At 40.8% G+C, this 25146-nt stretch overlaps 1 protein-coding gene and 1 pseudogene across 33 annotated transcripts in view; both read left to right on the top strand.

The window, feature by feature from the left end:
- NCALD (neurocalcin delta) overlaps positions 1–25146 on the top strand; it is a 438037-nt gene that overhangs the window by 238723 nt on the left and 174168 nt on the right. The window lies entirely within an intron of this gene.
- Positions 9–15460, top strand: LOC134756381 (phosducin-like protein 3; annotated as a pseudogene).

The following is a 25146-nucleotide window of genomic DNA, read 5'->3' as shown; positions in this document are numbered from 1 at the left end:
GAGTTAGTTTTTTAATCTCTTGAAAGGGTTAAATTGTGTAAATTACGATTCAAAATGCAAAGCTGTATCCTAGGTAGGTTTGTGTGTGTTTATATATTTGTATTTGTTAAGTAGAAAAATAAGCTTTGTCGTGGGGTAGCCATTTCCATTTTTAACTCTTGATGAATGTGTATGTTACTGAAAAGAAAGCTATGCACCCATTTGAATTAAAAAAAAAATCCTGTTCTCTTTTCTGGTGACTGATTAAGCGGAAACCTTATTTAAGTGCAAGAGATTTAGTAAAACAAAACAGGACATATGATAATGGAGTAAAAACCTGGCTTGTTGATTCCTGGAAAAAAGGTAATTTATACCCCTCCTTACTTTCCAAATGGACTCATTTAGTATAGAGGACCGAAGAGGATATTATGCAGCAAGTAGACAGGATGTTTTCTAATTCAAAAAAGATTCTTTTGAAATTCTATTATAGTATAATTAGGGTAGCAGCACCAGCAATAGTGAATTTCCTGTTAGAATAGGAATGTTATTACTTTCCTAATGTGTTGATATGAGTCTCAAAAGCCATCTCATTGAACAGTTAGGAAATTGGCTTTTCAGGAAGGGAACTACTGAATTTCTTGGAAACTTTTCAAAATAAGTTAATGGCCCCAGACAAGAGCTAGTGAAGAATTGCAGGCAAAGTCATATGGCTTAGACCTCAGTTATATGTTTTGTGCCTATTTGGAAAAAAGTCGTGAGGATTAATCTGATATTTACTTGGTCAAACAGTTGTGTGTGAGGAACAAATGGAGAAAATAAAATAAATGGGGGCAGGGCAGATACATTGATATCAAATGAAACTTGAGTAGACTTAGCTCTTTTCATCCCACTTCCTTTTCCCCCATTAAGTCTTTATGGTTTAATTACTACCTGAGCAACATGGCTCACCTGGATGTAACAAGAAAGTGAAAGTGAAAAGTCTTTATTCCAGATTTGGTAGTCCAGTCCTTCTAATGAGATCTATAGAAGAGTAATGAAATATTTGAAGTCACGTTAAACAAAATCTAATGTTTTATTTTCCTCATGGCATTGAGAACTAAGTCTCAGCCCTATTGCATTTCTCCTGGAGGCCAAGATAGAATTGTGCATTGTAATAGTAATGATCAGGCAGTCTGGGAAGCTCCTTCTTCTTGAGATAATTTGGTTGAACTATTTATGGACATCACAACCCGAGACATGGCAGTTGCCATTGCTTTAGTTCCTTGGCTCTTTCTGGCATCAAGCTAAAGCCTAATAGGAAAATGTGTGTTTTTGCCTAAAGACAGTAAAGCTTGAGTAAGATTTAACATAAGAACACTTCCCCTTGGCATGGAGGTGTGGATAATCACTATGATGCTATTGGCTTCTAGTCATTTCTGTCCCTCCTGCAGCACCTGGGTCCTTCTCTGTGTTTATGGTTTCAGGGGCAGGTAATTCCTTGCTAGAGTGAGCTCCAAATAAGCTAGACTTCACCTCTCATTCACATGGAGCAAAGGGAGACTGCGAGAGTTCATGCTGCAGGTTTGCAGCATCTGCCAGACCCAAACGAGGATGATTTGGATGAGAAATTGACAGAAAAGCTCTTGGGGCAGTGAAGAAGCCACTCCCTGCTTGACTACTAGTGGGCTTGAGAGAGTAGTGGGCAAGGCAGGGAAGAGGATGACTTCTTCGACAGAGGTTAAACTTCCTAACAGGGGCTTTCCATAAGAATGGCCTGACTTAGCAAATACTGCCCAAATTTCCTGGGCTGTTTGGGATTTTGTCCAAGAATTTCAGACAATTTAGTAAAAATTGCCTAGTGGCAGAAATCCAGATAACCATAGATGGGAAGAATACATATAAAGAAATTATTTGAAAGCAAAGTATATGAATAGACTCTAGGTTTATAATTATTACTGATTTCCTGTTGTTTGGATATCGCTCTTCAGCCTCCTTAAGTCAGGATGGTTTTGTCTGGGTCCCCAAGAAATCTGTACTCTTCCCAAGGCTCCCTATGTGACTAGCTTCTTAGTTATAGGATGTTACATGGAATTTCATTTTTCTGCAGTTTTCTAAGCTAAAGACTTCTTTGCTCCTTCTCTTAAAAGAATGAATGCTGTTTTAGCCCTTTTAGCCTGGGAGCCCATTATTCTGTATTTTCAATGTCCCACAAATTCCCCTCTGCCAAAAAACATTGGTTTTGTCAACAGAATACCTTTCGTTTAGGAATAATATGGAGAGAGATTATCTCAGAGGCTGAGAGCACGAGACACCAAATATTCAGAGGATAATTAAAGTGTGCTTCCAGATGTTTTCAAATATAGCCACAGAGACAAATACTGATCAGTCGAGTAATTGATTCCCTGCCAACTATTTTCCATCCAGTCACGTTCTTAATGCCAAAACAGCTAATAAATTCGGTGAAAAACAAAAACAAAAACAAACTGCTTTTGTATTAGTATGTAGAAAAAAATAGAAAGAGAGTAGTTTATTTCCCAGCAATTTTGCAACAAATTGTTTAGTGTCATACAGACAAAGGAGAATGGTGTTTGCTGGAGATAAATGATGATTTCAATTAACCAACAAATGTTGACTAAGTACCTACTAACTTGAGCCCTAGAGAAGAATGATATGGTATAACATGGACTTACATATTTGGTAATAGATTATGTTTCTAGAAGCATAATTCATTTATTTGTTCAATAAATATTTATTGAGCAGGTGCTATGTGACAGGCACTGTGTTAGATGGCACGGATATTAATAGGGATAGGAAGGCATGAAGCTGAGAAGAGTGGGGTTGGGAGCGAAGTTAATCAAATAATCACACAAATACATTTTACAAATGTGTTAAGTACTATGACAGAAAACAACAACAGCAAAAACAAGGAACTATGAGACTATAAAATGCAGGTACCACACCTAGTCTCAGTGGGGATCAGGGAAGGCTTCCCTGCAGAAATCTGAAGGTGTTGGAGATGGGCAGAAGAAAGGCCAGAGCAGAGGTTCTAAGGTAGAAGGGAGCATGCAGCTTACTAAGAATTGAGCCAAAGCTAGTATTGCTGGAGAGCAAGGCGGGCATCCTATGGGGGAAAGCTAGAGGGGTGGCAGGAGCCAGATCATGAAAGACTTAGTAGAGAATGAATGAATGAACCAACATGAGTAGTTTATAACAGGAAATGAGTCCTGTGGTCTTCTGTAAAAATGAAAGGAGTTTGCAATTGTATAATGACTCTGCTGATAGGGAGAAGATATTCATTTACTCACCCAGCCAATATACCCAAGACAAAATCCCTGTTCCCATGGAGCTGAAATTCTAGTGGAACAGGCAGATAATATGCCAAAAAGCAAATATATAGGTTTTATACTAAGTTTTTGCTTATAAGTAAGTAGTATGGGTCTTTAGATAGAATTTAAACATGATTTCAAATATAAATTGTATTGCATGTAAGTGTGGTTATTCTTCTGTTTAGTTAAATAATGGCATATACTCTCGAAGACCTAAGAGGATGCTTAGGACAGATGTCCTTCATAGTACCCAATTCACGGTCAAAGACTTCGAAGAAATTTCAAGAGAGGAAAACGAGAGGGAAACCAGGCTTTGTATTAATTTGTTCTTGTTTCTGAGACAATAGTGATCCCATTGTCCTCCCTGTGCCTCATTCTGGAGTGGTGAGGGGAGAAGGAAGGGAGCAATACAAAGACTTAAATAAAACTCACAGAGTCTAACACTGATGGAGAAGGAGCTGAGAGGAAGAGCATTTCAGAGTCTGTTTCTTTGGTTTTATTTTGTTTGTTTGTTTTTGAAATGGGATCTCACTCTGTTGCCCAGGCTGGAGTACACTGGTGCAATCTTGGCTTACTGAAGCCTCAGCCTCCTGAGTAGCAGGGACTACAAGTGCGCACCACCATGTCCAGCTAATTTTTGTATTTTTTGTCGAGTCAGAGCGTCTCACTGTGTTGCCCAGGCTAGTCTAGAACTCATGGCCTTAAGCAGTCCTTCTGTGTTGGCCTTCCTAAGTGTTGGAGTTATAGACGTGAGCCACCACATCTGGCCTCTATTTCTTCTTACAAAAAGACCTTATTATACCTTATATATTGAATATGCTTTATACATTTTGCACATTTAGCATATCTAGAAAAGGTTCACATCTTAGAATCAATGTACATATTTAAGGAGATGGATTTCTTTCCCACATTCTCAAAAGTTGTTATTTCATATTGCTTCTTAAAGCCATTACTGACTTACAACACAGAGAACAATACATGCCTGGAAACTTATTTGAGGTTTTCAACTGTGCCTATCTTTTATGAAGGTCTGCTGGAAGACTTCTTGAGGCAATGTTTGCATAGCTACATAGAGAGTATTACTGACATCAGTGGAATTACACCAGGGCACCGGTGAGGATTACCTTCAGGTCTTGTTTGCAAAAGTCAGAGGGTTTGATGTAAGTAGTTCATTATATCAAAGGGAGGCATAATAATTATCTGTTTTAATCTTCAGGAACCTCCTTGTTTCTGACTTTCCTACTGTATGAATCAAAGTGATTATTTCTACATATGCTGTCTTAGTCTGCTTAGGCTGCTATAACAAAATATCATAAACTGGGTGGCTTATAAACAACAGAAATTTATTTCCTACAGTTCTTGAGGTCGGGAAGTCCAAGATTAAGGTGCTGGCAGATTCGTTGTCTGTCGAGGTCCTATTTCCTGGTTCGTAGATGGTGCCTTCTTGCTGTATCCTCCTATGGTGGAAGGGGAAAAGAGACCCTGGGGTCTCTTTTATGAGGACACTAAATCCACCTTCATGTCCTAATCAGCTGCCCCAAACTCCACCTCCTAATATAATCACCTTGGGGGTTAGGACTTCAACATATGAATGTGGGGAGGGAGGCAGACACAAACATTCAGACCATAGCATATGCCAAGAATCTTAGAATTGGGAGGAATGATGCACATGTTGTTAGTGTGATCCTTCAGTATGCTTTTTTCAACATAGCACTATTGTCATTTTGAACCAGATAATTCTTCTGGAAGGGAGTGTCTTGCACATTATAGAATGTATTGCAGTATCCTGGTGCCGGTAGTATATTCCCCAGTCGTGACAACCATCTGAAGACATTGCCAAATGTCTCCTGGGAAGGGCAAATATCACCCTCAGTTGAGCACCCCTGCTTTAGTGCATCTTAATCAATGACTCACACTGCTCTGTTTTAGCCTTGTATTGTAGTTGTATCACAAATGTGTGCAATTCTAAATGTGTAGCTTTAACAGGATGGTATCTTTACAGTTCTATAATTCTCACATCCAAATTGAAGATGATATTATGAAACCAGAATTATAAGATGAAATAATTAGATATTAACTCAGCCAAGCATGTGAAATTCTAACGTGATAATATGTTTTTCTGGGAGCCTTGTTTTATTTGTTAAAGCCTTAGAAAGTTTTACCCTCAAAGTTTAAAACTTAGTGGTTCAATTGTTTCTTAAGAAGATACATTTATGAGAGTCTTAATGCCACAAAGACTCCACTTCAGTCAGCTGCAAGAATTAAGAGCCTTTTGGTCCTTGGCACCAAACTTAAATGAGACATAAATGAGGCACATTTAATGAAATCAATTCTAGTTTTATAGGAAGCTGAGAATAACAGAGAGAAAAAAAGTGCTGCTCTTGTGTCCTTTGGTGATGGTGTTTGACATTTTAGTGTAATTTATTATAATAGTGTATTGGTTAATGTTCCCATATTATCTGTGGTTTAATCAAAGTTTCTGAAAATGGGAAGAATGTGTTCTGTCACTGTAAAGCTCAGAAATGGTATTTCAAAATTACTTCAATCATACATGATTAGATCTTCTAAACTGGTATTTTACTGTGCTATGGTGCAGTGAAGACTTCAAATTGCAAAAATGTACTTAGACATGTAATATATGACACTATTAAAGAGATTATTTTTAAATAAAATTCCTTTTTATTCATTTTTTTATTTTAACAGATATTTTGTTAGATGGTTTTATGAAAGTGAAATTCCTTTTTACTGTTATCGTTTACCTCACTTAAAGGCTTCCTGCCTTAAAGTGTCACATGTAGTTCAAATGAGCCAATATTATTTGTAAAATAGAGTGTCTTTTGTGTCGTGATGCTGTTCAGAAATATTAAGGACTTCTGATTATCTCAAAAATAAAGTTCTAAGTCCTTTTCATGACATTCGAGGCCCTCTAGTAACCGGCTTCCATCAATCTTTTCACATTTATCTCCATTACCTCCCTTTGCCTTGTCCCCATATCTTATTCCAGCCATAATGAAGGAGGTGGCCCGGGTCATCTTTGCACTTTTCTGCCTCCATAGCACTTCTCATGTTGTGATTTCTACCCCTCAAATTCTAATCCACTCTTAATCATTTATTTCACAAAACATTCTCAAATTTTCTTAGTTGGAATTAAACTCTCTTTTTTTTGTATAATGCTTTGAAGCACTAGACTAGTGCTTTTCACACTATCTGGGGAGAATTCAATTTTTGAAAAACTTTCCAATTCATCACAAGTCAATACGTGTCCTGTCTGTGACTACCAGTGAGAGGTGACAGCGTGCTGGCAGCCCTCACAGCCCTCGCTCGCTCTCAGCGCCTCCTTGGCCTTGGCCTCTGCTCTGGCCATGCTCCAGGAGCCATTCAGTCCGCCACTGCGCTGTGGGGGCCCCCTCTCCGGGCTGGCCAAGGCCAGAGCCAGCTCCCTCTGCTTGTGGGTAGGTGTGGAGGGAGAGGCGCCAGTGGGAACCGGGGCTGCTGCACCTGGCGATCGTGGGCCAGCATGAGTTCTGGGTGGGCGTGGGCTCGGGCTCAGTGGGCCCCGCACTCAGAGCAGCTGGCCAGCGCCGCTGGCCCCGGGCAGTGAGGGGCTTAGCACCCGGGCCAGCAGCTGTGGAGGGTGCGCCAGGTCCCACAGCAGTGCCGGCCCACCAGCGCTGCTCTCGAATTCTTGCCGGGCCTCAGCTGCCTCCCAGCAGGGCAGGGCTCGGGACCTGCAGCCCGCCATGTCCCAGCCTCCCTCACCGCCCCACCTCCCCGGCACCGTGGGCTCCTGCACAGCCCCAGCCTCCCGGACTAGGGCAGCCCTCTGCTCCACGGCGCCCAGTGCCATCCACCGCCCAAGGGCTGAGGAGTGCAGGCACAGGGCACAGGACTAGCAGGCAGCTCTGCCTGCGGCCCTAGCAGAGTGATCCACCAGAGGAAGCCAGCTGGTTTCCTGAGTCGGGTGGGGACTTGGAGGACTTTTATGTCTAGTTGGAGGATTGTAAATGCACCAATCAGCAGCCTGTGTCTAGCTCAAGGTTTGTGAATGCACCAATCAGTGCTCTGTGTCTAGCTAATCTAGTGGGGACTTGGAGAACTTTTGTGTCTAGCTCAGGGATTGTAAATGCACCAATCAGCACCCTGTCAAAATGGACCAATGAGTGCTCTGTAAAACAGACCAATCAGCTCTCTGTAAAATGGACCAATCAGCAGGATGTGGGTGGGGACAGATAAGGGAATAAAAGCAGGCTGCCCCCGCTAGCCGTTATAACCCGTTGAGGTCCCACCACACGGTGGTGGCTTTGTTTTTTTCCCTTTTGCAACAGCTCTTGCTGTTGTTCGCTCTTTGGGTCCATACTGCCTTTATGAGCTGTAACACTCACAGTGAAGGTCTACAGCCTCACTTCTGAGGCCAACGAGACCACGAACCCACCGGGAGAAATGAACAATTCCAGACCGCGGGGGCCTTAAGAGCTGTAATATTCCCCGCGAAGGTCTGCAGCTTCAGTGCTGAAGCCAGTGAGACCACGAACCCAGCAGAAGGACCAAACTGTGAAACACGTCTGAACATCAGAAGGAAAAACTCCAGACACACCGTCTTTAAGAACTATAATACCATGAGGGTCAGTGGCCTTATTGTTGAAGTCAGTCAGACCAAGAACCCACCAATTCCGGACACACCAGTACTTAGAATCTACCCCAGAAAACTCACCTTGGAAGTTTGGCAGTCTCCAAACCATTCTATACTGCATTCAATGAGATGAGTTTACTTGATTACACATTTGGATGCTGTAGCAATGTCCAGCTCCTGTAGAAGTTTATTGACAACTACTTGCAATATCTGTATTTGCCTTACTGAAATCTGATAAGACATCCGTAGACCACATTTTAAGTAGTGCTGTCTTGGACAAGTTCCATGAGGAAAGAACCTAGGGCTGCTTTTCTTCATCATCGTAATCGTAGGACGTGGCATTGACCGTCACATAACAGCACCTTGATTACATGCAGAGGTTCTGTCAGTAGCAGTTTCTGCCTCCAAAGTAGCTTGGATTAGATCTTGATCACTGTTTAGCACCTGTGGGATCATCATACTTTACTTATAACAGAAAATAAGAATAAATGGGACCATCAGTCTGATTTATTTTTAAAATACATGCTCTTTAAAACAAAGTCTAAAAAAAAAGTTAGCTTCTTGGTGCTGGTATGACCTCCTTATAAGTAAAGATCACTTGATTAATAATTTTCTTTCACTAGATGTAAAAATTTTCTTCAAGTTCACTTAAGTAAAATGAAGCTTAAAAGAAATCTAAAACAATTAGTCTCTTAAATACCAAGACTGTATGAGAGAACTGTGTTCCTTGTACAAGGGAACCCGTGTAAAAAACAAAATTATATTTAAAACCCAAATGGCTTTCTATTATGCAGCTCAAGGAGAAACACTGAAACTCTTGAACAGTCTAAGATTGTGTTTCTGAAAATGAGAATCACATGGAGTTAGTTTAGCATCTACCAATGTAATTTCTATGGGACAGAGTAACATTTTTCAAAGTTTAAAATGTAAGATTCTTAATAAATTACTTGACAATGCTGTTTGAACATAACAGCTCTCACTTTCAGTGGTTCAAGAATGTCTTCTGAAGTGGTAGGAAGTTGCAGTTGAATGTTCATAGTTTTCACTGAATGCTTCATTATATTAATGTTAACAGCCAAGAAAAACAAGGACATTTACTATATGTTTTTCCCACCCTTGGCCACTTAGTTTTCCGTGGAACATTTGTTATTGCTGGGACATACGGCATATTCCCAGAACCATAATTAGTAACAGTTTGATGTTATAGGAGTTCAAAATTTAGTATTTTCTAGCTTCATTAGATCAGTGGCTTCCTCTGAAATATAAAAGCATTATACAAATACGTAATACAAATACAGATCCTAAGGGTACATTCTGGAGTCAGCTTTTTTTCTCCTTTACTAACTGCAGTATTTGCTTGTTTTGATGGGGAGGTGTTCAAACAGCTCTTCCCCAGAACCAGAAGGAGGCACTGCTCTAAGTACTTTATATATATCAACTTATTTGATCATTGCAGTAACAGGTGAGAAAAAAAGGGGCAAAAAGACATTCATTTGCCCAAAGTCACTTAAATGGGAAATTGTATAGTCAGGATTTCTCCTAGGGAGTCAGGCTCCAGGGTCCATGTTATAGCATACATAGTATCTTTTATGCAATACTGTTCCTCTAAGGAGATGAAGGCTTCCAGAATTCCACTGGTAAAATACTGTTGAAAAGGTTATTTTCTTGCAGACTATTTCTGACTAATGCTTAGGTAGTAGCTGAGAAATGCAGAATGACTGGGGAATGCTGGGTAGCCAGGAATGCTGGATAAATGGGGAAATGCTAGGTAACCAGAGAATGCTGGATAATAGGGGAATGCTGGGTAATTGGGAATTCTGGGTAACCAGGGAATGCTGGGTAACCTGGGGAGAGGGACAAGAAGTCATTAGTTAGCAGCTCACCCTAAGCAACCTTCTAGTATCTGTAAACCAGAGGGTTGTTATTAATACAGAATCTGGGACTGCTGCAATGTTGATTATCCTCACATAAGATCCTTCAAATCAGTATTATCTTTGAATCAGAAGGATATATATTTGTAGATGCATTTTACTTCAAATCTTTAACTGTATTTAAAATTCACAGGTTTCTAGCACTTGCTACATATACATATACAATAGCTGAGAGGAGACATTTCAGGGAAAGAATGTTACTTATTTATTAATTCGTTTATTTTTTACTTAAGACTTAAAGACTTTGTGGGGGAGTGGGTTAGCAGAGAGAACCCTTAGTTTTTCCAATAGGAAATTTACCACTGAGTTCTCATATATATCCTAGCCAGGAGAGAAAAGATAACCACTTTTGCTTTGTGCTGGAAGTCATCGGTTGCTGAGGCTGATCATTCAAAGAAAACAAAACGTCTCATTGGTATCAAAATGTAGTTTGTCCCATCTTGTGTTACTAATGCAGTTATTAAGGACTGAAAATGCAACATTGCTTAGCAACATGCATAACAGTATTTACTATTATTTTATTTGAGCAGCAGCAGCAATAAGTACTATGTCTTGTAAATGTCCTGGTGACATTTTATTTTCTTTCTCATCTAACATTGCTTGTATCCATTGCCATGGTATTAAGCAAAATGCTTAGTCTGCGGCTTGGTAGAGTGGGTTTAGATATACTCCCTTAAGTACAGAGATCAGCCCTGAACGCTGGCATTGGCCCAATATAGAACCAAAAGGAAATTAGGCTGCAGGTAAGAAAAAGTAATAAAGGATGCCTACAACTGTCATGGTCTATATAAGTCTTCTAATTTTCACTACCAGCAAGTATATCATGATGTCCCGTGACATACAGGAACTTGCTATAATACTGTTCAGGCTATTTGTTTTGTTGTCTCCAGTCTTTCAGGCAGCAACTAGTGTTCATAATAATCAAAAGCAAACATAATCCCTATTTCCTCCTAATGAAAAGACAGCACTTTGACTAATAACTGTGCTACCACTGCCTTGTCATTTACACTTCACCCTGTGTGTTGGAGAATGAGTTGATGTCTGAGAAAATTTGATCTGGGTGGACTTCCATCCAAGCCCTCCTTTCTTCTCCAAATTAGAATAGCAACTGTACATCTGAGAATCCGGGCATTCCTCTACTATTTTCCCTTTTTCTTTCTCCACAGTCATCCTAGCTTCATCTCTTAAATCCTGGTATTCTAACTTGACTTCTGCCTGGGGAAGAGCAAGAAATCCCAGAGGTTAGGACCATCTAGCTAGAAAGACTGTCTCTAAAAGAGTTGAACAATTTAGAGAGGAAAGAGGGGCCAAGCTTCTCTCATAAAAACAATAGAGAAAGAATCAGTTCACTACTACAACAGAGGCAGCCATTCATCCTGGAGAGGAGAGATGTTCCACTTGGGATTGTTATCCAGTGATTGATGTCTTTTCAATTCCAGGACATGTGGAGGTTCTTTAGGGATTTGAATCAGTGAGCAGCTTGTTTAATTCTTTGTCCTTCCCAGGGAGGGGTCCTGAATGTGGACATCTTCCTCATGCAGTTTCGGTTTTTGGTGCCTTCCACATCCTTGGCTTTGCTTTTGCGTTTTTGGATCTTAGAATCATTAATTAATTATGGATCCAGTTCCTTCTGTGCACTTGCTAATTGGATGTTTTGAAAAATTGCTCCATGCTGGCTTCAATAATGAGGAGAGAATTAAAAGGCTGAGAAGTGCTGGGAAAGAGAGACAGACCACAATGGTCATGGAAGTCTAGCAAAAACCACCCGAGATATCTGTTACCCCAGTAACCAGGGGACACGGAGCACCGAGCAGAGGGGTTAGAAAAAAGGACAATGAAGTGATGAAAGGGACAGGGTCAGTGAGGGGGCCTATTCTTGAGAAGAACACTTGCAAGGAGGGAAATCCTGTGTGAATGGTGCATTGGCTGGACAGCCTGAGCTAGCTGTTGCCTCCTGTTGAGGAGGGGAGCTCCCTGAACAGGATGAAGAGCCAGGACTTTGGAGTCCAGCATCCTGACATCTGTGTCTGGACTCTGCCATTTACTGGCTGTGGGATGTGGAACAAATGACTTTACCTCTCTGATCATCCAGTTCTTCATCTGTGAAATGAAAAATAATAGTACTTGTGTTATAGTGTTGTGGTTAAGAATAAGTGAGATCAAGTTGGTCAGACTGTCTAGACTACTTCCCGGCACATAGCAAACTCTCAGTACTGGCTAGTCATTATTATTATGCAGTTATGTTGTCAGTTTAATAATGTAATAATAAAATATTAACATAGGTAACATACTTAGTCTGGCATAGCTCAGGACTTAAAATACTTTGTAGGAGAATCATTGTTTCCATTGATTCCTCTCCTTTCTCTTTCTGGCCAGTTTGTTTTTTCCGCTTATACCCCTCCCTCCTGTTCTACTTAGGAAGAGGAGAGGAGTTAAACATTGGATAAGATGCTGGGCACAGTGGCTCATACCTCTATTCCCAGTGCTTTGGGAGGCTGAGGCAAGAGGATCACTTGAGGCCAGGAATTTGAGACCAACCTGGGCAACATAGTAAGACCTCATCTCTACAAAAAAATTTTTAAAAATTAGCCGGATGTGGTGGTGCACACCTGTAGTCCTCGCTGTTCAGGAGGCTGAGGCAGGAGGATCACTTGAGCCCAAGAGTTGGAGGTTACAGTGAGGTATGGTTGTACCACTACACTCCAGCCTGGGCAACAGAGGGAGACCCTGTCTCAGAAAAAAAAATTTTTTTTTGATTAAGAAAAATGCAGCTGTTCGACTGGGGGCCTTTGGTTGTTGGGATATAGCAGAAGTGTGGGAAATGCTGAAAGAGGCCATCACAGCCCAGCTGACCAGATAACCCATGGAAACCCTTCCCAGTGTGGATCCTATTATCCTGGGCCATTACTTATTTGACATTTAGACATAGGTGATTTGCAATTTCAGATTCTAGATTTTCTCCTCCATTAAAATGTAAACCTTCACAATGGAAAATTTGTTGTCTCTTTTGTTTACTGCGAATTCTCTAGTGTCTAGATACAGCTATCAGCTCCACCTTTGGGCCGAACCTCCTGAAAGTCCTCAAACGGGCCTTCAAGTTCTGACACACTCTCCCCCACCCCATGTTACGTCTCTGATTTTATCTTCTACTACTCTGTGAAATCTAGCTAGATATATTCAGGAGTAGATAAGACTGTTGGGGCATATGAAATACATCTAGCAGCAAAATGTAGTAGAAAGATTTAGAATGAATCATGTTTGAGGTCTAAGTTCTAGTTCTGCTACTATTTCCTGGGGTGAAACTGGGCCAAATCATGTGACCTTTGTAGGCTTTAGCCTCCACACTGAAAGAATTTTGGATCAGGGTGCTTCTAATTGTAAATTTAATGGCAATGCTATCCTTGGTTATAGCTTAATATGAAGTTGATTTATCCATTCAGAAACATTTCTGAGTATTTTTAGTCCCTGGTGTGAAATTGTGAATCTTAGCCTGGTGATTCATAGGCTAACAGCTGCTTTCCCACCATCTACCCCAAGCTCAGGGCTTTGCAATGGGGGCGGCAGTATAGCCAGAACTGACATCATGTCCCATTCTTCCTAGGTCCGAGTCATTTCCATCAAGCAGCATTTCCCAGGCTTTTGTCATTCAGGTCCCATCTCCATGATTTTTACTATATCACATTCTATCTATATTATTTTTTACTTAATGTCTTTCTTTAAACCACTCCCTCTTTATATTTTACCTTGCATTTGCCCTAAGCAGCAGTTATAGCTGTGAATAGCTTTGAAATTGGTTATGCCAGCTATATTTTTTTCTAAGGCACATGAAAATAAATACACAACCATAATCCACCATAACTATGCACCACTAAAACTGTCTTGAGTAACTCCAATGGTTTGCCTTGCACACTTTGGGAAGCATCACCATGAAGGTGAGGGACAGAGCTCTGGAGCTTTCACCACCTTGAGTGTCCTTCTTCCAGTGATCTTAGACCTAGGGAGGAAAGAAAAAGCCATTCTCAATGAAAATCTGAGGGAGCCCTTTCCAAGGCATTGGAGATTGTTCACTTTATTTTGATTTGGAATGTAGTGCAGAAATGACTAAGCCTTCCCAAGAGGCCAAGGGCTGCTGGAAAGAAGAAAGAAAGGTATTTTGCTGGCTTAAAAAGCAGAAGTCAATGGCAAAGGAACATGCTGAAGGGAAAGAGCAATTAACTGAAATAAAATAAAGCAGCAGAAAAGTGAGAGGAGTGGTGGGGAAAACTACTGCAGATAAATGCAGTTGCTCGCAGAAGGAAAGCATTAGTGGAAGGTGAGAGACTTTGCAGAGATCCTCATTTCCTCCTCATTTTGGACTTTCGGAGTCTCTCTTATGATGTGAGAACTGATGCAATACACAGAGGGGCTCAGCTTGGAGGCCCAAAGTATGATATTCTTCAATACACTTCCTGCTATTGGGATCATGCTCTAAACGGGTTAGCTCCTCCATGACATATAGTTTTGGCATGAGAGGTGGATCTAAGGCTACCAGAGAGAAAGAGTTAGAAATGACTGTAGACTTTCTCTAGCATCTTTTCATACTTATTAAGAAAGAGAAGGAACTTAGCCTTTATCATGATATAGATTTGATTGACTTAGGCCCGCATATCTGCAAGGGTCAGCCAAATTTAAATAGTAAACATGTTTTTAGAAAATCTGAATTCCCCGGCACGACTGGCTTGAGCGATTGGAAACAAGATGCAGGACCCCAACACAGACACTGAGTGGAATGACATCTTAGACAAGAAGAGCATCTTACCCACCAAGGAAAGTCTAAAAGAATGAGAAGAGGAGGCAGAAGAGGAGCAGCACATCCTTCAGCAGTCAGTGGTGACAACATACGAAGATATGACTTTGGAAGAGCTGGAGGATCATGAAGACGAGTTTCATGAGGAGGATGAACATGCTATTGAAATGTACAGATGGCAGAGACTCGCTGAGGGGAAAGCAATTAAACTGAAGAATAAATTTGGAGAAGTTTTGGAGATTTCAGGGAAGTATTATGTTCAAGAAGTTACCAAAGCCAGTGAGGGCTTGTGGGTCATCTTGCACCTTTGCAAACAAGGAATTCCCCTCTGTGCCCTGATAAATCAGCACCTCAGTGGACTTGCCAGGAAGTTTCCTGATGTCAAATTTATCAAAGCCAATTCAACCACCTGCATACCCAATTATCCTGATAGGAATCTGCCCATGATATTTGTTTACCTGGAAGGAGACATCAAGGCTCAGTTGATCAGTCCTCTGGTGTTTGGCGGCATGAACCTGACAAGAGATGAGTTGGGGTGGAAACTGTCTGAATCTGGAGCAGTTAAGACGGACTTGGAGGAAAACCCTAAGAAGCCGATTGAAGGTGTGTTGCTGTCTTCAGTGCGGAGCTCTGTCCCCATGAGGAGGGACAGCGATTCCAAGGGTGACTGAGGCTGCAGCTGCTATCACATGCTGAACTTTCTTGTGACAAATTGTCTGGATTTTTTTAAGAAAAGAAAAAGGAAGAATGAATCCTTCTGGTTTTTAGTTTTGTATAAATTATGTTTCAAATCTTTACATTTTAGAAATAATCATTGCTGGAAATTCTGTTAAATATTTTGGAACTCTTTTTTTAAACTATAGTATTTCCTCTAAAAAAAAAATTAAAACCAGCTATTGGTATGGCAAAAAAAAGAAAAAAAAAAGAAAATCTGAATTCCAGAGGATTAAAATATCTCTGTTTGGGAACATCTCCCCTGGCACACAGCTGAAGTAAGTGCCTGCAGATGGTCCCAGCCCTGTTGAGGGGAACTGTGTTGGGGTCTAGCATGTATTGTGCTGGGCCCCCGTCAAAGCCGATGAGTTCCAATCTAGAATTTTGATTAGGAGGAGGGAGGTATGTTAGGAGCCAAGTCAGCTGCACAAAGGCTGATTGGGAAAAAACTTCTGTATTGTTTTGTGCTTTTCCAGATTTTTGTATTTAAAAATAGTGCCCATTAAGAGGGAGTGCTGATATCATTACCATCCTCTCCAAAAGGGGACAAGAACTGGGAGGCTCTGAGGAAACTCGGTATGGTCCATATAGCAGATAGGACAGATTCAGCCAAAAGACAAGAAGCTCTTGGTTAAGCTGCGCCAGGAATACTATCAATTACTGTTTCCTGGGATGAATTTAGGAAAAACCTAAGAATTAAATTGCGCTCAAAGCACATGAATTGCAGTTTCATATACTGTTTTTCTAGAACCTCAACTAGGATATTTATAATAAGGTTTTGGTTTCTTTCCAGACTTGAGAGAACATTCATCTAAAATTACATTTTTTCAGGTCAATTTCGGCCAGATGTTCTTTAGATAACTCATGAACGTTCTCTCTTTTTTTTGGGGGGGTGGGGGCAGTGGTAGAGCATAGTCCCTTGAACCCTTTTTGAACCTTTTTGGTAGACACTGTTTGTTTCCTCATTCCCTCTTTATTTTCTCTTCTCTATTCTCGAGTCTCTGTAGAGGCTGACCTGTGGGCCAAATCCTATTTCTGCAGATCTTTGCCCCCAGTAAAACAAAACAAATAGACCATCTTTCACTTTTCAGAATTTTCAAGACTATGTCAATGCTTTAAGTAAGTCAGACCTTTGTGTAGAATACATGAATCTCAGCAGCAGCAGTGATGAGTTGGCCTCTTCCAGAAGGGAATTCACTGCATGGGTGTGGGCCACTGAGTTAAAGTGTTTCACAGCCCACTTTGCTACCCTTGCCTGGTTCCTGAAATGGTTCAAACAAAGTAACAACTTAAATCATCAGAACAACAAAAAAAAGATTATTAAGTGCACTTTCTTTTATGTGATTTTTATTCTTGTTTTTTGTTTCCTATGAACTTTATGTGAACAAAGGGACCTTGGTGAGTACGTGTACAGCCAAATCAAACTTTAACAGAATCCCCTAAGATAAGACAGAAACTATGGGAAAAGGTTTTCTTATTAGGTATTTGTTCTGTCCATTCTCTGAAATACTCGTTTCTAACACTGCTCTTTAGTAAGGAAAAAAGTCATTTTTCTTTATATCTAGACTATTGAAGTCATTATATTTGTGATGGGAAATTTTTAAGAGTGTGAAGTAAAGAGAGTGATGGGAGGCTGAGTTGGAAAGAACACAACACCTAACTGAGTCCCCTCTTTGTCTGGTGAATTAGTATTGTGCCCATGCTCATGAACTAGTGTATTTTCTGTTTTTAATTTCCTCAATTTTCAAACTGTAAAATAAAATATTATGGTGTCTGTTTCCCGGGAACAGAAAACACATGTAAGTATTTGAGAAATTTCAGACAGAGAAATTTGGTTTGAAGCTTGTCAAAAAGATACATGAAATCAAGCCCCAATAAAATATTTTTCTTGCTTGCATCTAGTTTATCATGATTGGATTAAATTATTCTTTGTAACACACTCCTGAATGATTTTATAACAAATACATAAATAGGAGGATTACTTAAATGCCATTATGCTAACAATACCTACAATTTTGGTCATTGCACAGACATGACACTTAAAAATTAGTATACATGTGTAGACTTTGGTTTAAGTCTTTTATTAAAACAGTACTTTGAGCTTTTATTGTTATCAATTAATATTTTAGGGTGCCCGAGGCAAGAGGCAGATGGAACCTGCAGCCTCGCACCTTGTCTTCCCTTCCCATCCCTGGCTCTTTGTGGCAGGACTCCCATGCAATCAAGCTGTATTAGTTTTCTGTAGCTGCTGTAACAAATTAACCACAAATATAGTGGCCTAAAACCATGCCAATTTATTATCTTGTGGTTCTGAAGATCAGAGTCTAAAATCAAGGTCCCAGCAGGGCTGCATTCCTTCTGGATGCCCTATGGGGAGAATGTCTTCCCTTGCTTTTTCCCTCTGCTCTAGGCTGCCTACATTCCTTAGCTCAGAGCCCCTTTATCTCATCACTCCAACCTCTTACTTCCATCACCACATCTCCTACTGCTGACTCTGATCCTCCTCCCTCTCTCTTGAAAGATTCTTGTAATTACACTGGGCCTGTCCAGATCATCCAAGATAAACTTCCCATCCTGAGATCCTTAACTTAATCACATTTGTAAAGTGTCCTTACCATAGAAGGTAACATATTCATAGGCCCTGGGAACTAGGATGTGGATGTCTTTGGGAGGCCTACCACATGTGTGAACTCTCCAGGCCCACACTGTTACAGCTCCATCCTTTACTATCACTGCCCCCTATGCTAGAACTGTTTTGTCTGCCCTTGGGAGGACCTCCCCAGGCAAGGGCTCACACAGGTCCTAGGAGTGGCTGTTACCAGCAGAGGGTCTTGACTGCAATTTGTCCAGGTTCTTGGCATTTTGAACAAAGAATTAGACAAAATACACAGCAAAGCAATGAAAGAATGAAGCAATGAAAGCAGAGATTTATTGAAAATGAAAGTATACTCCACAGAGTGGGAGTGGGCCATGCAGTGGCTCAAGGACCCTGGTTACAGGATCTTCTGGGGTCCAAATACCCTCTAGAGGTTTTCCATCGAGCTCTTGGCATACACCCCATGCAAATGAAGTAGTGGCCTGTGATCAGTCTGGTTGGTTGCAGAAAGCCTTGTTTTTGGTCTGTGCTTCTCCTCATGCGTCAAGGAGTTGCCTTCTGCAACCAATCAGAGGCTGAAGTGAAGTCACAAAATTATGCTCCTATGCAAACATCTGATTGGTTGCAGAAAGCAACTAATCAAAGGTACTTTCAACTTTCCATCTGCCAGGCAGAAATGGGGAAGGTTTGCAAAGGGAGTAACCTTTGGTCCTTTTGTTACTTAGGTGTGACAAGTTGGGGTTTTCCTTTTGATTTAGTTCTAGGAAGTCAGTGTGAATCAGCCTTAGGTGTCCTGCCTCCCGACCCTATTCTCCTGCTTCAGCTCAGACCAATTGGACAGGGAATTCCAGGATCCCTGGTACCTGGAAGGCTGTCAGGGTTTAGGAGAAGGTCAGTGCAAGCTCAATGTGGGCACAGGGCTCTCAGACTCCTTGATGCATGAGGAGGAGCACAGACAAAAAAAGGCAAAAGTGGGGCCCTCTAAGTCTAGAGGCCCGGAGCAGGGGCCAGATGCTGGCGTCTACAAGCAGTGTTCCTCTAACAGCCAGGCAAGCAGCATGATTGAATGCCTGGAGGTGGGCTGTGGTCAAATGGAGACTGTCAGTCCATAATAAAGGAGGCAGTAGAAATACAGTGCCAGGGAAAGGAGCCCAGTGTTGCTACATCTTAGCAAAACTAAAAACCTATTTTCATTTTGTTTTAAACAATGTGCAAGCCAAAACAAAGGTGGTGGTGGGGGGACCAGATATGGCTCTTAGCCCTCCAATTTGCAACTGACCCCTGGTTCAAATGAATGAGCACAGCATACCTAGGCACAGATGACATTTTATTGAATGAGTGAACAATGAACTTCAATGTCAAATTCAGAGATGGTGCATTAAATAAATTACCCAAAGCTGAAAAATTCATCCCTAATTATGTCACATTGTTCAGTAGGCTCATCAGAGATTCAGCAGGGAGATAACATGACAACTTTAAGATAAATATTAATAAAATGTCCATGATCTGGCAATGCCTTCAATTTGTATAAACGCTTTTCCATGATAAATTTCACAGACAAAAAATAAAGCCTACAAATTAAATCCCCTTGCCAGTGAAAATTCCAAAGTTAAAGTCCAGAGGAATTAAAGTCCAAAATTGGAAGCTTTTCTGTGGAGCTAAAAATCCAAAGGAATCAAATTTCCAGTCACAAAGCTGAAGTTCAAAATTACTTCAGAAATTTCTAAGAAGTTGCTTCATCATCATTTAGTCATTTGACAATTATTTATGGAGCTTCTACTGTGCACCAGGCACTGTGCTAGGTCCTGGGGGGAAAGCGGTGAATAAGAGGCAACCATGTCCTTATGGAGTTGATATTTAGATAGGGAACAACATAAGCAAGTAAAATATGTAGTATTTTAGGTAGTGATGATTGCTAAGGAGAAAAAAACTAGGATAATTGAAGGTAGGGGCGGTTTGAAATTTTAGATAGAATGGCCAAGGATAGTTCCATTGAGAAGGTGACTTTTGAGAAAAAGCCTGAAGGAAATGAGGGAGGTAGCCTGGCAGATACTTGGTGGGAGACCATGCTAGGACGAGGGAGTGCCAAGTACAAAGGCCTGTGTTGGGTGTGGCCTGGTGTGCTTGAGGAACGGTGGAAGGCCAGAGTGGCTGGAGCAGAGAGAACAGAGATGGGGGATAGTAGAAGGTGGTGGTCAGAGCAGAGAAGTGAGCCAGAGCATAGAGGGTTCTTAAGGATAAGAACTCTGGCGTTTACTCTGAGTAGGATGGGAGTGCTTGAAACATCTTGAGCAGAGAAGTGACATGCTCTGACTTGTTTAAGTCAGACCTCTCTGGCTGCCGCATTCTGAAGAGGCTAAAGAGGGTAAGGACAGAACTAGCGACACCAGTTAGGAGGCCGTTGTAATACCCCCTGGGAATGGCTGTTATTGTTAAAATTTGGAGGTAGAAATGGTGGTAATGAGAAGAGGTCGGATTCTGGATCAGTTTTGATAGTTCATATAACAGGATTTTCTCATGTATCTGGCTAGGGTGTAAGGAGAAGAGAAGTCATGAATGGCACCATGGTGTTGGTTTAAACAACCAGAATGGAATTGCCATTATGAGAACAGGAATGACTGGGAAGGAAACAGAGTTTGAAGGAAAGATCAAGGGACAATCTGGGGACATATTAAGTCCTAAACATCTATTAGACATGCCAAGTAGATGAGTAGGTATTTGAAGGTATAGATCTGCAGTTCAGGGGAGAGGAGCCAGACTGGAGATATAAATTTGGCGATTGTCAGCATGTAGATTTTATCTAAAGCCATAGGACTGGATGAGATCACCTGGAAAGTATGTGTGGACAGGAAAAAGAAGAGTTTCTAGACCTAAGCCCTGGATGACTCCAATGTAGAGATCAGGAGGATAAGGGGGAACCAGTAAAGGAAAATGAGAACAAGCATTTGGGAAGGTAGGAAGAAGAAATCATTTTGTGAAGGTACTGAACAGCTGTGTCAAATGATGCTGGGAGGTGAGGCTGAGAATTGACCATTGGCTTTAGCAACATGGAAGTTAATGGAGACTTTGATATGAGTAGACTCAGCTAGACTGATGGACACTCTGGTGCCTGAGTACAGCTGAGGCTCCTTCAACAACTCTAGCCTGGCTATCATCCTGGAATGGATGTATTTCTCTCAAGTACTGGAGCACTAGGAAGTAGAGTTAGACACAAGATCACCCAAGTGGATCACTTTTGAATACATCTGAAGAGTTGATAATTGACCTAAGATTATTATAGAACCAGCCCCATCCACTTGAAATTAAAAATAAGACAGTCTGTGGCTCCTAAAAAAGTATTTTAGGTACAAGGATATTCCCCAAACCAGTTATTTATTATTGTCAAATATAATAAATACAAATAGCAGAAATACAATGACACTGAGTAAAGGAGGTTAGGTGGAGAAAATCTTGATTTCAGTTACACCAGGATCCAGTAAACCTACCATACTGGAGAGCATGACCTGTGAATTCACACTAAATGGAAGAAATATCAGATGCACAAACACTGCCACTGCAGCCACCCAGAAAGAGAGAGGAGAGAAAGAGAGAGAGAGAGGGGAAAGGAAACCCCAGAGGCTTTCCACACAGTATAAACCCTGCCTCCCTAAAGCACAGACTGGGACCATGTAAGTGTTCATGTTTCCTGCAGGCAGTTGACACCCCAAAGAGAAAAATTGAGTGACGAAGGGCTGAGGCTCCACATTCCTAGTTTCTATTCCCAAAGGACTGATTAGAGAAAACACTGCTTCTCCCCTAGGACAGTGAGGCAGGGAGGAGAGAGGCTAGCAATAGCCCTCCTGGAGTCCTCCTAAACACAAACTCAGGGAAAAGATTTGACTTCTGTGCCTCAAACTCCAACAAACACAACAGGAAAGGGAATTCAAACCATTTTATTTGATTGGTTCTTTGGTATAAAATTGATTGGGAATAATGATAAATATGTCTTTGGCTACAATGAAATTAGAAACGTGAGTTTTCATCATTCAAAATCTCTCTTATTCTGGATGTAGTATATTTATGCTCATAATCTTAGATGCGCATGTGTGCATGTCTGTCCATGATCAGGGAGAAACTAGAACCCCCTTACTTCTTGTTGAGTCCTTGAACTGTCCCATCTGCTGATGAGAGCACTTATTATAATGAAAATATCATTCTAACCAATCTGTTATAAACTCATGAACAAATCTGTGTTGAGTCCTTCATTTAAGACAGATAAAGATTACAAGTACTCTTTGTCCTTCTAGAAAATTGGAACAATCCAGCTAGGCGTGGTGGCTCACACCTGTAATCCCAGCACTTTGGGAGGCTGAGACAGGCGGATCACCTGAGGTCAGGAGTTCTAGACCAGCCTAGCCAACATGGTGAAACCCCATCTCTACTAAAAATACCAAAAACTAGCTGGGCGTAGTGTTGGGCACCTGTAATTCCAGCTACTCAGGAGGCTGAGACAGAAGAATCGCTTTAACCCAGGAGGCGGAGTTTGCAGTGAGCCAGGATCGTGCCATTGCACTCCAGCCTGGGCAAGAAACGGGAAACTCCGTCTCAAAAAAAAAAAAAAAAAAAAAAAGAAAGAAAAGAAAATTGGAACAATCCTATCAGGTCATATAAAATATGGCTTTTCTTGTCGAGTCTTTATGAAGATCCTGTTGTTGTTTTGTTGTTACCTTAAAATGCCTGTCTCACCTCTCTCTTTCCAGACCTCTCTCCTTTACTCCGTCGGCATTTAAGATTCTACTTTTCCATGGAGGCATCTGTAATTAATCCAACCAGCTCTCATCAGCACTGGCATTCCATCACTCACATGCACTGTGTGCACTGTGGCTTTTGTAGGTCATGGTCCTGCTTTGTTGTTGGTTGTTGATATCCTTGTGTGTCGAGTAGACGCATTTGCACACAGTTAGCCTCTTGGAAGGAAACTGGAACTCACAACTCCACAGGTGACTTGAAGCAGAAAATTTTGTGTTCTCTGAGCCATCGTATAGCAGGAAGTAGACTTGCTTTAAGTGTCTTATAGATTGATTGAGCTTAATTGAAATCATATACAGGACATGTAAATGCTTTGGAAAGTATGTAATACTATCTGATTACAAGGTGCTGTTCTGATTGTTGGTTAATGTAGTTTAGTTTTCTGTTCTGTTGCATGTTAGAATCACATGGGGAGATTTAAAAAAACTATAATGCCCAGGCGCCATCCCCTTGGAATTCTGAGTTCATTGCTCAGGGATGCAAAGCAGGCATCAGCATTTTTTAAAAGCTCCCCTCCCTAAGTGAACCACAGCCCTGGTTTGCCGTTTCTTGCCAAGTAAGTCTTCCCCCAATGGTCACACGACTCACTCCTGCATTTCATCCAGATCTTTGTCAAATGTCACTGCCTCAGAGAGCCCTTCCTCTACCCCTTTGTCTGAAATAGTCCTCCCCACTCTCACCCATAGCTTTCTAGCCTCTCAAAGTGCTTTTGTGTTTTTCAAAGCATTTAATGGTTACCTGATATGATATTAATATGTGGAATGATAAGGAAATGAATTTCATTCAGTGCAGGAATGGAGTCCTGCCCTCCCACAGAAGCATCTCTAAATTTCCAATCCCCTGTTATTTTAAGAATACCAACCACAGAATGGAATGCCAGCCTAAATCCCCCTAGCTGGTGGGAGAAGGCAGATGATGATAGAGGAAGCCTGGGTTAAAAAAAAAAAAAAAGTGAGAAACTTGGTTTAAAACATTTCAAAAAGAAAGGGGAGGTGATAGAGGTGATACAGTCTTTTTTAAAAATTGAAAGCAAGACTTTGGCAGAGGCCAAGTTGGCAAATGGAAAGAAACCTCATCCCTGCAATTACAGAACCAAGATCCGGATTGAGTGGGTAAATCTAGTTGGTCAAAGAAAAACCCCAAGGTTGATAAGAAAATAGTCACAGATGAGATGGGCTCCAATCTTCCTCTATACCACACCTTGCACCATGAGAATGATTCCCAGATGAAAGAGAATGAGAGGTGACGGAGTGAGGAGGAGGTTTGGGAGCTGGGTGGGAGTTCTGAGGAGGTGAGCACACGGTGTGGAGAAACAGGCTCTGGGGTCAACTTGCTTGGATTTCATTTCAGAACCTTGGCTTTTAAATATAATTTATTTAACCTCAGGAGCTGTGAGGACTTACACACTTGACTTTTCTTCTTGGGCCTTCACTTCTGAAGATGACAGAAACTCCTGATTCATTTGGGTTGTTGTGAAGATTAAATGAAATAATATGTAAAAGTTTGTAGCAGAGTACTTGGGAGACAGTAAGTGCTTAACAAATGCGTTTTATTAATAATGCCTTTTTAAAAGGGAATGAGCTGTCAGAGAAAGCTGGAAAAATTTTTCTTTAGTCACATAGCACTCATCCCAGGGAGCTGAGGACAGGGCATGCGACCTAACATTGACTCTTCCCCAAATGAAGGAAGGATTTTCTATTTGTCCCTGTTAGAGAAAACTAGCATGAGATTAAATGATAAATGGCAGCAATAAAAGTCAGTGAGAAATGTACACAGCTGTACTTGGATATTTGTCATTTTTGAAAATTTTAGTTAAAATTGAGTGCCTCCTTTATTATGCTATTAGATATTAATCACTAGCTACTATTTGCTTATAATTTGAATAGTTTGCTATTAGAAAAAAGCATAGCAAAGTGAAGCACATGCTAAACATTTTCTAACTTTTGTCCAAGACTTTGAAAGATTAAGACTAAGGAGGCTTCGTGGATCGTAATTAAAACACCATTCATTTGGAACCAGCTCCTAAAAAAAATGTTGTGCCTGTGGCCTCAAACTTGGTTAAGGGAAATCCTGTAAGTCCTAGAAAATATCACAATTGCCTTAAGTAGTTTATTAATTATTGTGTAGATTTACTTTACATAGGAACTGTGTTCCTGAAAAATTGCAACTAAAACAAATTTTTATAATTTTATTCATTTCTTTATTAACTTATATTGTAATGTCTGTGAAAGTCAATCCTTTGTTTTGGATTGATTTTAAGTCACAGTAACTTCTAATTCTTTGTCAGACATGATAGTTCAAAACATGTACATGAATACTTGGTGGTATCATGGAATGCAACAGTCTTGTTTACTACTTAAGGGCAGCCTGGTGATGAATCCTTTTGCAGATTTGTGGAATTATTATGATTATTTTAA

Source organism: Gorilla gorilla, chromosome 7, assembly GCF_029281585.2.
Source record: "Gorilla gorilla gorilla isolate KB3781 chromosome 7, NHGRI_mGorGor1-v2.1_pri, whole genome shotgun sequence".
Taxonomy (NCBI): Eukaryota; Metazoa; Chordata; class Mammalia; order Primates; family Hominidae; genus Gorilla; species Gorilla gorilla.
This window is presented reverse-complemented; position numbering and strand designations above follow the sequence as displayed.